General features: G+C 37.1%; 1 long non-coding RNA gene across 1 annotated transcript; it reads right to left on the bottom strand.

Annotated features, from left to right (window-relative positions):
* Nucleotides 1–1,188: 1,188 nt before the first annotated feature.
* LOC122435882 lies at nt 1,189–9,296 on the bottom strand. The gene is made up of 4 exons (XR_006267722.1): nt 9,261–9,296; nt 2,252–2,462; nt 1,694–1,877; nt 1,189–1,258 (listed from the first exon to the last, which is right to left on the bottom strand). It is a non-coding gene; the product is annotated as an uncharacterized LOC122435882 (long non-coding RNA).
* Between the last annotated feature and the right edge of the window lie 3,350 nt (nt 9,297–12,646).

Here is a 12,646-nt window from a genome sequence, read left to right as displayed (position 1 = left end):
TATATGCCCAGTACAGTGCTGGGTGTTATAGGCATGAAGTATCTGCCCTGGGTTGGTAAAAGTGGCGACAGGGAGTTGATGACTTATTGTAAGAATATTTTTCCATTAGTTCATATGTTTACATTTAATGTCCATAATTAAAATGCAAAACTTAGGGGACAAAGTACCTCACTGACCATTTGTTCTGTATCTCTATCATAGCAACTAATAGAATCTTTTTGTACATGCCAGGCATTAATACAGAGAAGGCAATGGGACCCCACTCCAGTGCTCTCGCCTCGAAAATCCCATGGATGGAAGAGCCTGGTGCACTGAAGTCCATGGGGTCGTTAAGAGTCGGACATGACTGAGCAACTTCACTTTCACTTTTCACTTTCATGCATTGGAGAAGGAAATGGCAACCCACTCTAGTGTTCTTGCCTGGAGAATCCCAGGGACTGGGAGCCTGGAGGGCTGCCGTCTCTGGGGTCGCACAGAGTCAGACACTGCTGAAGTGACTTAGCAGCAGCAGCAGCAGGCATTAATAAACATTGAATGAATGACCACTGGTTACTATGTAACCTGAAATAGCTGATAATAGAGTTAGGAAAAATAAATGAAGTAGGGAGCAAATGAGTGGAAGCTATCTTTCTACTCAGTCTGCTTTACTCATCTGTCTCTTTTATTCTGAATGTAAACTCTTTTATATACAAAACAAATTTTTTCTACTGTGTGACCATTCAAACATGCTTTGGCTTAGAGGGACTCAGTCCAGAGATGATATCGTATGCCCTAGACTGGCAGAATCCAAGTTAGAAGTAAGCCTATCCAACCCTTCCTACCCTAAATGATCTGGAAAAGCTGTGACATGAGGTCAGTCAGGCAAAGGAGGAAATCAAAGGTAGGCTTCTGTTTGTGTCACAATATCCACAGCAATGAAGTGGTCACCATATTTAATGCCTTGAGTCACTAGGAGATTGTTACAGTGCTGCAGCAAGAAAGAGATCACACATTTCCTCACTACCTAAAATACCATTAGAAGGTAACTTAGATGTTATAAAAGAGAACAGATAATTTTTTTAGAGGGACATTATTTGGTGAGTATTTTGGTTTCACTTAAGAAGACAATGGAGTAAAAAAAAAATAGTGGTCTGATCTGAAAACTACAAAGCACTTACCTAAACATGTCTTTCAACTCATTTACTTTTTTGAGTGGATACTTGCTAGCTTGACTGTCATTTAAGAAAGCCCTTGCATATGCTAACGGACCTGCATTTACCTAAATTACAAAAGGAGAAAAATGAGAGTTGTCAGAATGTAATTAAAAAGTAATTTTTGCATTTCTGTTTTTTAAAAGAATAATATATTAAAGATCCATACCTGAGAAACATATTTATTATCTTATTATAAATTTATTTGAAAAAGAATAACTAAAGCAAATCATCTGCCAAAATTATACTCTAAGAAGTTACTTAACACTTTCTGCTATCTAAATATAGGACTTGGCTATAGTCAGAGGGATTTACATTAAAGCTCTCTGATATAACAAAAAATTTACAGAAACTGAACGTCTTTATTAAATTAATAAAAAAATGTAGAGGTTTTTGTGCCCAGTCAGAGTATAAGACAATTACAATTACTGCTTGTTCTGTGCCCTTCTGAAAGCCAGAGGAACAACAAGAAACATTTAATACATGGTAGGAAGCCAACATACCTGCACTGAAACACAGCCCTGCAATTTAAGTTGGAGCTGAATCATGTCCACATCAGCAGAAGAGCAAAGCTTTTGCAGCTCTGCAGTTTTATTTTATCCGTGGCAACATCAGTTGGCTTTAAATGAATCTGCTGTTCATAGTTTATAGAAATCCTCTTCTTCACATATGGAAACGAGTTTGAAGCTATTAAAGATTAAGGTTGACAAATGAGTTTTTAAGATAGCAAATCAAATAGCCAAATTAAAGAAAAAAACCTATTGTGCTTAATTCTCCCCATATTTTCTCTGGAAAATCCCTTAGAGGCCAAATAGGTGCCTTACTACCTCAGGACTGAAGGAGAAATTCTCTGTGAGACGACTCAGACTAACCATGAATTATATAATTACACATGGGAAAGGAATGGTTTATAACATAGCCATGTTTGTGTAAGTGAGTGACTGAACAGCAGAACAATAAACAATTAAAATTTCAATTACATTTTCCTGCTGACCAGCTGCTGCTTGTATGTATCAAAAAAGATCATGTCAGATAAAGAAGTTATGCCAAGTCCTACCTACTAGTCAAGATTGTACGGCGTTTGCACTGTTCTTCTATACAACCTTGCTTTTTGCCTGACAATGTATAAGGAGCCTCAAAAACAAATCTGTTGATATTATGGTTTCTTTCAAACTCAGTTTTTCTTTCTGTGAGTTCTTTATCATCAAAGTAGGGCTTCACATAAGTGACTTGGATATGAGCATACTTGGGATCAAGCTCTTTGACATTTACCTGAAAAGTAAGAAAGTTTTGTGTTTTATTCAACAGAAGGGAAAATGGGGTACAGGTAAGCTACTAACACCTCTGAGATCAACTGAGGAATAGTGTCATTGAATACACTGTGAGATGAATACACACTTGGAAGAGGTCTTTGCTCTTTCTTCAAGGATTGTTTTCTTCTGATTAATAAGAAGTTACAGAAACCTATTTGGAGATTATAGAAATGTAGACATAAAAAACTGCAATGCTACCACTCAGCAATGATCATCATTTACATTCTCATATATTTCCTTGTAATCTTTTTTGCTATGCACATATATTTGAAACTGGAGATCATGCTGAGCATTGCTTTATAATTTGCTTTCCTAAAAATATATTAAAATGGCTAACTGCACATTTGAATTCCACCTCAAAAAATACCTATTACAGAGAGGATCCTCAGAAGATGGCAGAGCACCAGACATCTATCTTCTTATAGAGACAATAGTTACACCGTCATTACCTATCTGATGGAACAATTTTGGAACTCTGGAGGCTATTGATGACTTGTAACTTCCAGGGGAAGATTTGGACAGAAAATTACCTTAATTTTGATTTTGTTTAATTTTAACTCTGGGCACAATGGCAGCAACCCATACCTCATCCCTCAAGTACTACAGCAGATAGTTGTGTACATATTCCTAGAACAGCTTGTGGGAGCCAGGATGAACAAAGACCCTGTCTTCCAAATATCGTGAATCTGTGCTATGACTGCTGATTGCTGCTTCTGATCACAGGGGGACAGTCAAAGAGGCTGTGGCCATTTTCATACCACTTCTTCCCTTTGTTTCAATGCCCTCCCCCTTTGCCTAAACTGACTTTCAGGGGATTTAACAGACCAGCACCTTTCCTCTCCTCTCCATTTTCCTCTCCATCCCCTCTTAGGAGCTGGACTTCCAATACTAGGCCATTCAAAGGTAACTGTGTAAATAAGGGTGACTAGAAAGTCACTGCGCATGCTCAGGTGAAGGCACGGGCTCAGAAAAGACTTGAGAAGATCCCAAATTTACACCTCAGGCTGATTCTTGGGACAGACACAGCTTACAACAATTAAAAACAAAAACAAAACCCAGGAAACTCTGATTTCCAGAGAGATCACAATATTAAATTCAAATGTCCAGTTTTCAACAACAACAGCAAAAAAATTGCAAGGCATACAAAGAAATAGGAAAGTATGACCCCTTCAAAAAAGAAAAAAAAAAACCAATAGAAATTATCACTGGAAAAAAAACGTGATAGCAGATCTCCTAGAAAAAGACATTAAAACAACAGTATTCATGATCAAAGAACTAAGGGAAGTTGTGGAAAAAGTCAAGGAAATTATGTATCAACAAAATGCCAATGTCAATAAATAGCTAGAAAATGTAAAAGGAAACCAAAACCTTTTTTTTTTCCAGAGCTGAAAAATACAATAACTGAAATGAAACATCACCAGAGGGATTCAAAGACACATTTCAGCCGGTGTAGCCAATTTGAAGATAAGACAATGTCAATGATCGATCAGAGGAACACAAAGGAAAAAGACTGAAGAGGGACAGAGGTTACAGAACCTGAGGAATATCATCCAGCAGGTGAACATGCACACTATGGGAGTCTGTGAAGGAGAAAAGAGAGAGAAAGGGGCAGGGAGACTATCTGAAGAAATAATAGGTAAACACTCAAATCTTATGAAAGACACAAAACTCAACAAACTCCAAGCAGGGTAACTCAAAGAGACCGACACTGAGACATATTAAAATCAAATGTCAAAAGTCAAAGCCAAAGAGAGAATTTTTTTCTTTTTTAAAAAATTAATTTATTTACTTTAATTGAAGGCTAATTACTTTACTATGGCAAAGAGAGAATTTTGCAAAAAGCAAGAGACAAAGACTTGTCACATACAAGGGATCCTGAATAAGATGGTGAGATTTCTCATCAGAAACTTTGGGGGTCAGAAGGCAGTGGACTTCTAAGAAAAAACAAATCTATTAATCAAGAATTCTTTATCTGGCAAAACTGTCCTTAATAGTGAGGGAGAAATTAAGACATTCCCAGATAAAGAAAAGCTGAAGGAATAAATTACCACTCAGTTCGCTTCAGTTACTCAGTCGTGTCCTACTCTTTGAGACCCCATGGACTGCACCATGCCAGGCTTCCCTGTTCCTCACCAACTCCTGGAACTTGCTCAAACTCATGTCCATTGAGTCGGTGATGCCATCCAACCATCTCATCCTTTGTCATCCCCTTCTCCTCCTGCCTTCAATCTTTCCCAGCATCAGGGCCTTTTCCAATGAGTCAGTTCTTTGCATCAGGTGGCCAAAATATTGGAGTTTCAGCTTCAGCATCAGTCCTTCCAATGAATATTCAGGATTGATTTCCTTTAGGATGGACTGGTTGGATCTCCTTGCAGTCCAAGGGACTCTCAAGAGTCTTCTCCAGCACCACAGTTCAAAAGCATCAACTGTTCGGCGCTCAGCTTTCTTTATAGTCCAACTCTCACATCCATACATGACTACTGGAAAAACCGTAGATTTGACTACATGGACTTTGTCAGCAAAGTAATGTCTCTGCTTTTTAATATGCTGTCTAGGTTGGTCACAGCTTTTCTTCCAAGGAGTAAGCCTCTTTTAATGTCATGGCTGCAGTCACCATCTGCAGTGATTTTGGAGTCCAAGAAAATAATGTCTGTCACTGTTTCCATTGTTTTCCCATCAATTTGCCATGAAGTAGTGGGACGGGATGCCATGATCTTCATTTTCTGAATGTTGAGTTTTAAGCCAGCTTTTACACCACTAGGCTGGCCCCATATGAAACACCAAAGGGAGTCCTGCTGGTCACAATGAAAGAACATCAGACAGTAATTCAAAGCTATATGAAGGTCATGGTAAAGGTAAATACATGGATAATTATAAAATCTAGTATTATCATAACAATAGCAACATATTTCTGTTTTTTGATTGCTACATGATTTAAGAGACTTTACATTAAAAAATTATTAGTCTACAGGACTTTCCTGGTGGTCCAGTTGTTAAGAATCCTCCATCCACTGGAGGGGACATGGGTTCAATCCCCAGTAGGGGAACTAAGATCTCGCTGCAGGACAACTAAGCCGGGGCACCACAACTAAAAATGCCCCTGTACCACAACTACTGAACCCATGTACTCTAGAGCCCATGCTCTGCAACAAAAGAAGCAATACACTGCATTAACAGAATGAAGGAAAAAAAAAACCACGATTATCTCAATCAATGCAGAAAATGCATTTGACAAAATTAACACCTTTTCATAATGAAAACACACAACAAACTAGGAATAGAAGGAAATGACTACAATCTGACAAAGGGCTACTGTGAAAAACCCATAGCAAACACTGTATTCAATCCTGTGACAAGGGATAGAAACTTCCTTAGTAGCTTTTAAAACTTCTCCAAAAAGCCTATATTCAAAAATTCTTTCTTTTCTTTCCCATTAAATATCTAGATTTCTCCAGAGAAACCTAAGGAAATAATTGAAGTTAATTATCTGGCTAAGACAAAAGATAGAAGAGAAATAAAAAAGAGGTCAAGACTGATTTTAACCTTATAAAAATAAAGTATATGGTAAAACATTCAAACAGTATATGAGGGTACACTTGAAAAATAAAAAATGTTTTTCTTCTCCGTAAGACTCTAGTCTATCTCCTTAGGGATAACTATTAACACTTCTGTATCATTCCATCTATGGCCGATTCATATGGCAAAAAAACCCCACAATATTGTAAAGTAATTATCCTCCAATTAAAATAAGTAAATTAAAAAACAACTTTGTATCATTCCAGAAATTTCCTAAGCATACACAAGTTAGTGTATGTAAATATCAGTTTTCACAAATGTAATCATCCTGCCCATAATGTCTGCATCTCACCTTTTCTCTCAAGAATATATCTTGGTTGGTTCGTATCAATACTTATAAATTTTTGAAGTAGTTTAGCTATATCCTTTATGAGGGTAGTAAATTTTCCTAACAGTATGGACACAGATTGTTTCCAGGTTTTTGTTCTATAAACTTTATAGCAATAAACATCTTAAACATACATCTTTGTGTACATCTACAAGATAAAATCTTAAATGCAAAATTATTGGCTCCAACAGAACATGCATTTAAAATACTGGAAAATATTGCCCACTGTTCTTTAAACTGTTTGTGCCCTTAAACAGATTTTGCTCTTCGGCAAGTAAAAGAGTGTTTAAAATTTTAAACTCCACACATTAAGAAAGAAGAAGGATTTTAAAAGTAGCAACTGCTTCTTTTATCTGTTGCCTATGAAGAGTGACTAAAATATTGTGTTTACAAAGAGGGTCAGCGGTCCAGCTGCCTGATGGTGGTTTGTGCCTGTTGGCCAGGTTTTCAGAGGCAGAATAAAGTAGAAAACTGCATGTTTTTCTGCAAGCCTGGCTTTCTAATAACTTTCCATTTATAGTATCAGTAGTGTGGTAGCAAACTTAAAACTTGCTGGCTACAAAAGAGAAAATTTTCTGTGGGCTTAATTCAATAAAACAACACAGAAGACTGAAACTGATAAGAAGCAGAGAGGTTTTGCCAAATATTAATGAATTCTGGACCTGCCAGCATACTTATTTTTAAATGTCTAAGGCACATGTTCAAGATAAAATCATCTCCATAAGATATAGGTAAATTTACAAAGTGAAGACATCATTTTCATCATAGAAAATGAAGTGTCTTTACCATCGCCAAGGGCTTTTCACTCTGGCAATGCTGCCTGTTGGCTATTAAGTGTTTTGCAGAGCATCATGCACATCACAGTCACTCGGTGCGTATTTCTGGGGCCTGCAGATCTTGCACTGTGTTAAAGGTCTTTCCTACCTTAAAATTCAGCTCTCATCCTGAACATGCCCATGGTGACTAAGGAGAATCAGGAATTCCATTCCCATTGTGCTCTTCCGCAATTCTGTCTATAAGGAACTATGTGTTTCTAAGAAACAGCCTCTCTTGCTGGATCCTTTCTCATCCTTGCCTTGGCAGGGTCTAGTGGGATGGATCATCTTTACATCAAGGCATCTCTCCTAAACCTACATCACTACAAATATAACTACTGAACTAAGGCTATCTTAAGAGTGAAATGTGTGTTCTAAGATGATTTTTCTTTCAAAAATCTCATTTATTTATTTTTATTTTTGGCTGCATATGGTCTTCTTTGCTGTGGTGTGTGGGCTTTCTCTAGTTGTAGTGAGCTGTGAGTACTCTCTAGTTGTGGTGCCCGGGATCTAGAGCGCTGGCGCAGTAGTTGTGGCACACAGGTTTAGGTTCCCCACAGCATGTGGAATCCTCCTGGACTAAGGATCAAACTTGTGTCTCCTTCATTGGCAGGCAAACTCTTGCCCACTGGACCACCAGAGGAGGCCCACCTAAGATGATTTTAATCATAAAGTATGAAATTGACAATCATGAGGCACAACAACATTAACAATAATGGCTAACTTCTATTGAGCATGCTAGCTTCTACGTTATTATCAAATGCCTTCTTATGTATCAGAAACTCCAATCACTTTCCATACATTGAATAATTTAATCCCTACAACTATCAAGGATGTATACTGTCACCCTGCTTATTTAACTTATATGCAGAGTACATCATGCAAAATGTCAGACTGGATGAAGCACAAGCTGGAATCAAGATTGCCAGGAGAAATATCAATAACCTCAGATATGCAGATGACACCACCCTTATGGCAGAAAGTGAAGAGGAACTAAAGAGCTCTTGATGAAAGAGGAGAGTGAAAAAGTTGGCTTAAAACTCAATATTCAAAAAATGAAGGTCATGGCAACCAGTACCACTATTTCATGGCAAATGAGAAATATAACTACTGAATATAACATGGGATGGGAAAACAAAGGAAACAGTGACAGACATTATTTTCTTGGGCTCCAAAATCACTGCAGATGGTGACTGCAGCCATGACATTAAAAGAGGCTTACTCCTTGGAAGAAAAGCTGTGACCAACCTAGACAGCATATTAAAAAGCAGAGACATTACTTTGCTGACAAAGTCCATGTAGTCAAATCTATGGTTTTTCCAGTAGTCATGTATGGATGTGAGAGTTGGACTATAAAGAAAGCTGAGCGCCGAACAGTTGATGCTTTTGAACTGTGGTGCTGGAGAAGACTCTTGAGAGTCCCTTGGACTGCAAGGAGATCCAACCAGTCCATCCTAAAGGAAATCAATCCTGAATATTCATTGGAAGGACTGATGCTGAAGCTGAAACTCCAATATTTTGGCCACCTGATGCAAAGAACTGACTCATTGGAAAAGGCCCTGATGCTGGGAAAGATTGAAGGCAGGAGGAGAAGGGGATGACAAAGGGTGAGATGGTTGGATGGCATCACCGACTCAATGGACATGAGTTTGAGCAAGTTCCAGGAGTTGGTGAGGAACAGGGAAGCCTGGCATGGTGCAGTCCATGGGGCTGCAAAGAGTAGGACACGACTGAGCTTAACTGAACTCCTACAACAACTCTATGAGGAAGGCACTATTATTAAGTTCATTTTACCAACGAGAACAATAAGGCACAGAGAGGTTAAGTAAATTCCCCATGGTCACACAGCTAGCAAGTGGCAGAGAATAGAGATCTGAATCCTTCTCTCTGATTTCAAAGCCCCTGTCCTTTCTTTCAGGATCTGGAAAGACTCTATTTCCCATGCCTCTCCTCCACCAGCTAAAAAAGGAAAAAGTCAGAAGCAATGTGCCACATCTGGAACTAATAAATAATGATTTCAAAATGCAAGGCATGTTACCTTGTCTGAATCCTGAATTATTTTAACATTCTCTGTACCAAAATTTTCACCATAAAGTTTAACAAGTCTCAGGGAAATCTCTGAGAGGCTGGTGAGCTTTGGCTCTTTATAGATATACTCCTTTCTATCTTCTTCTTCAAAAAAAGACTATTATAAAGTTAAACATAAAATAATTTATAAACATTATGAGCAAATACAGCATTTAGAGAACATCTACTAAGTAATCAGAAATAATGTATTTGAAATAGATTTTAAATAATAGTACTAAAAGCCACATGCATATATTGTAGCTGAAATAAATGAGAACTTTCAAACTCACAGTCATATGAGCATATCATTGGCCTGAAGGTTTTTACACTCAATTTTTATCACTCGCATACTTACCTGATTTTTATTTGAAAACTTTCAGTACTAGGTATTAAATAAACATTTAATAAGCTTGACTGAAAATGAAACTGACGGAAACATTCAAATTTTATATGTTGTCCTCTGACCTAGTGGATTTAGATACGGAAACCAAAGTGAATGTTACTCTGAGAAAAGTGTCACACCTGCTGTTGTGACAGGTGCTTTATCTAGACATAATCCTAGAACCAGTAACTGCTGCTATGGTAATCTAATAATTCAAAGGTGAATGTTTAAAAAGGAAAACAACTTGATGAACTAAAGTATACTTACTTGGCCATAAAAGGCAACTCTGAAGAAAGTGCCTAAAAGTCTTTTCTTTGTGTGCATAACCTCCAAAATTTTTGTGTAAGCTCCATGAAGAGTTCTATAAACTTGAGTAAGTTTCTGAAAATATGAGAATAAACAAATTAGCTTTATCTTTTGGTTAGTTATGATGAAATGTCTAAGATAAATGCATAAGGGGAAAAAAGCAATAGTATTTCCTTTCCAAAATGGTTTTGGTGGGGTCATTCGCACTCCCTTCTCCCATGGTCACAGTTAGAAAAAACGCCTTAACAACTTTAGGTGAGAGGGTAGAGCTTAAAATGGTCAAATAACACTGTAATTCTAAACATCATCATGCTTCATGTCATTCATATCTCAATGGTAGTATATACATTAAAAGTACTGTGTTATTGACTACTTTTTTCTTTATGTCTGAATTATTGTAACTGAAAGAGAATCAAAATGCTTTACTTGAGCCCTAAGGTGGAAAGATGGGAATAAATGATCATGCAAACACTTTAGGAGAGGAAAGTAAAATTCAGACACAAAAATAACAGTAAAAGCCTGAGTGAGGAATGCTTTTATAACAAGTTCACAGACACTTCCAAAGAATATATTCTTCTACACACTCAGAAAAAGGGAATGCACTGTGCAAAGAACATTATCTAGAATGTGAAAAGACAACATACAGAACAGGAGAAAATGTTTGCAAATCACACATCTGATGTTTTCTTATCCAAAAATTATAAAGAACTCTCATAGCTCAACAACAAAATGACAAACAACTCAATTTAAAAGTGAGCAAAGGACTTGAATAGACATCTCTTCAGAGAATGTATAAAAATGGCCAACAGAGAAATGAAAAGCTGTTCAAAATCATTAGTCATTAAGGAAACAGAAATCAAAACCACAATGTGACACCACTTCACATTCACTAGGATGGCTGTAATAAGAACCCCAAAACACAAGTGCCAATCAGATGTGCTGGTAGGAAGATAAAAGGGACAACAATTCAGTGGTTTCTCAAAAGTTAATAGAATTACTCTGTGACTCAGCAATTCTCCTCTTAGGTATTTATCCAAGATAAATGAAAACGTGCCCATACAGAAACTTATACATAACTGTTTACAACAGCACTGTTTATAGTAGCCAAAATGTGGAAACAACCCAAACATACAAACAGATTTTGGCATAGCTATAGCATGGAATATCATTTAGCCATGAAAAAGGAATGAAGTTCTGATACAGGTTACAACTTGAATGAACCTCTAAATATTATGCTAAGTAAAAGAAGCCAGACACAAAAGGTCACATCTTGTATTCATCTTTATTATGACACATCCAGAATAGGCAAATCCATAGATGGAAAGCAGATTAGTGGTCACCAGTGGGGTGAGGGAGGGGGTGAAGAGTGATTCCTTGAAGGAGATGGAGTTTTTCCTGGGATGATAAAAATGTTTTGAAACTAGAGAGAGGTGGCTGGAGTATAATATTAAGAATGTGCTAAACATCACTAAACTGCAAACTAGAAAACGGTTCATTGTATGCTGGTAAATTTCATTTCAATACTAAAAGGGGAGCACGGAAGCAGATGTTCTTTCTTTCAAATTCCTTCCATACTATTTTCTGCAGTTGAAGTCAATTTGAGGGAAGTTTTCCTAACATCACTAAACTGCAAACTAGAAAACGGTTCATTGTATGCTGGTAAATTTCATTTCAATACTAAAAGGGGAGCACGGAAGCAGATGTTCTTTCTTTCAAATTCCTTCCATACTATTTTCTGCAGTTGAAGTCAATTTGAGGGAAGTTTTCCTAACATCACTAAACTGCAAACTAGAAAACGGTTCATTGTATGCTGGTAAATTTCATTTCAATACTAAAAGGGGAGCACGGAAGCAGATGTTCTTTCTTTCAAATTCCTTCCATACTATTTTCTGCAGTTGAAGTCAATTTGAGGGAAGTTTTCCTAACATCACTAAACTGCAAACTAGAAAACGGTTCATTGTATGCTGGTAAATTTCATTTCAATACTAAAAGGGGAGCACGGAAGCAGATGTTCTTTCTTTCAAATTCCTTCCATACTATTTTCTGCAGTTGAAGTCAATTTGAGGGAAGTTTTCCTAACATCACTAAACTGCAAACTAGAAAACGGTTCATTGTATGCTGGTAAATTTCATTTCAATACTAAAAGGGGAGCACGGAAGCAGATGTTCTTTCTTTCAAATTCCTTCCATACTATTTTCTGCAGTTGAAGTCAATTTGAGGGAAGTTTTCCTTCCTTTATGGCTGCTGGGGCTGACACTTTTCAGCCCATCCCATAAAGAACACTGAAAAATTACTTCATCTCATGCAGGATGCTTCAGAATCTATATAGACCCTTGCCTCTCTACAAGGAAATAGGAGTAGTTCCCCAATAGAACATATTGTTTCCTTTAATGTGTAAGGAAGATATATTTTTCTTTTTTCCCTATTAGTCAATTGAGTAGCAAAATGTTCTCTGGGTTTCTAATAACCTGGTCTTCAACTTAAGAATAAGAGAGTAGGTACTTTGGAACTTTTACAAAGGTTCTTAGGATGCAATGCTTTGACAGAGAGAGCAATGCCACTTCTTGTCTTGTCTCATAAGTTATTTTTTGTCATCTGTATGACATAGATTTACTTACTTAACTCTCACTTTTTAATATAATCACTTGAGCTGCACTATGATTTTTCAG

Source organism: Cervus canadensis, chromosome X (genome assembly GCF_019320065.1).
Source record: "Cervus canadensis isolate Bull #8, Minnesota chromosome X, ASM1932006v1, whole genome shotgun sequence".
NCBI classification, from domain to species: domain Eukaryota; kingdom Metazoa; phylum Chordata; class Mammalia; order Artiodactyla; family Cervidae; genus Cervus; species Cervus canadensis.
The sequence above is the reverse complement of the archived record's forward strand: the minus strand, read 5'-3'. Positions and strand labels throughout refer to the sequence as shown.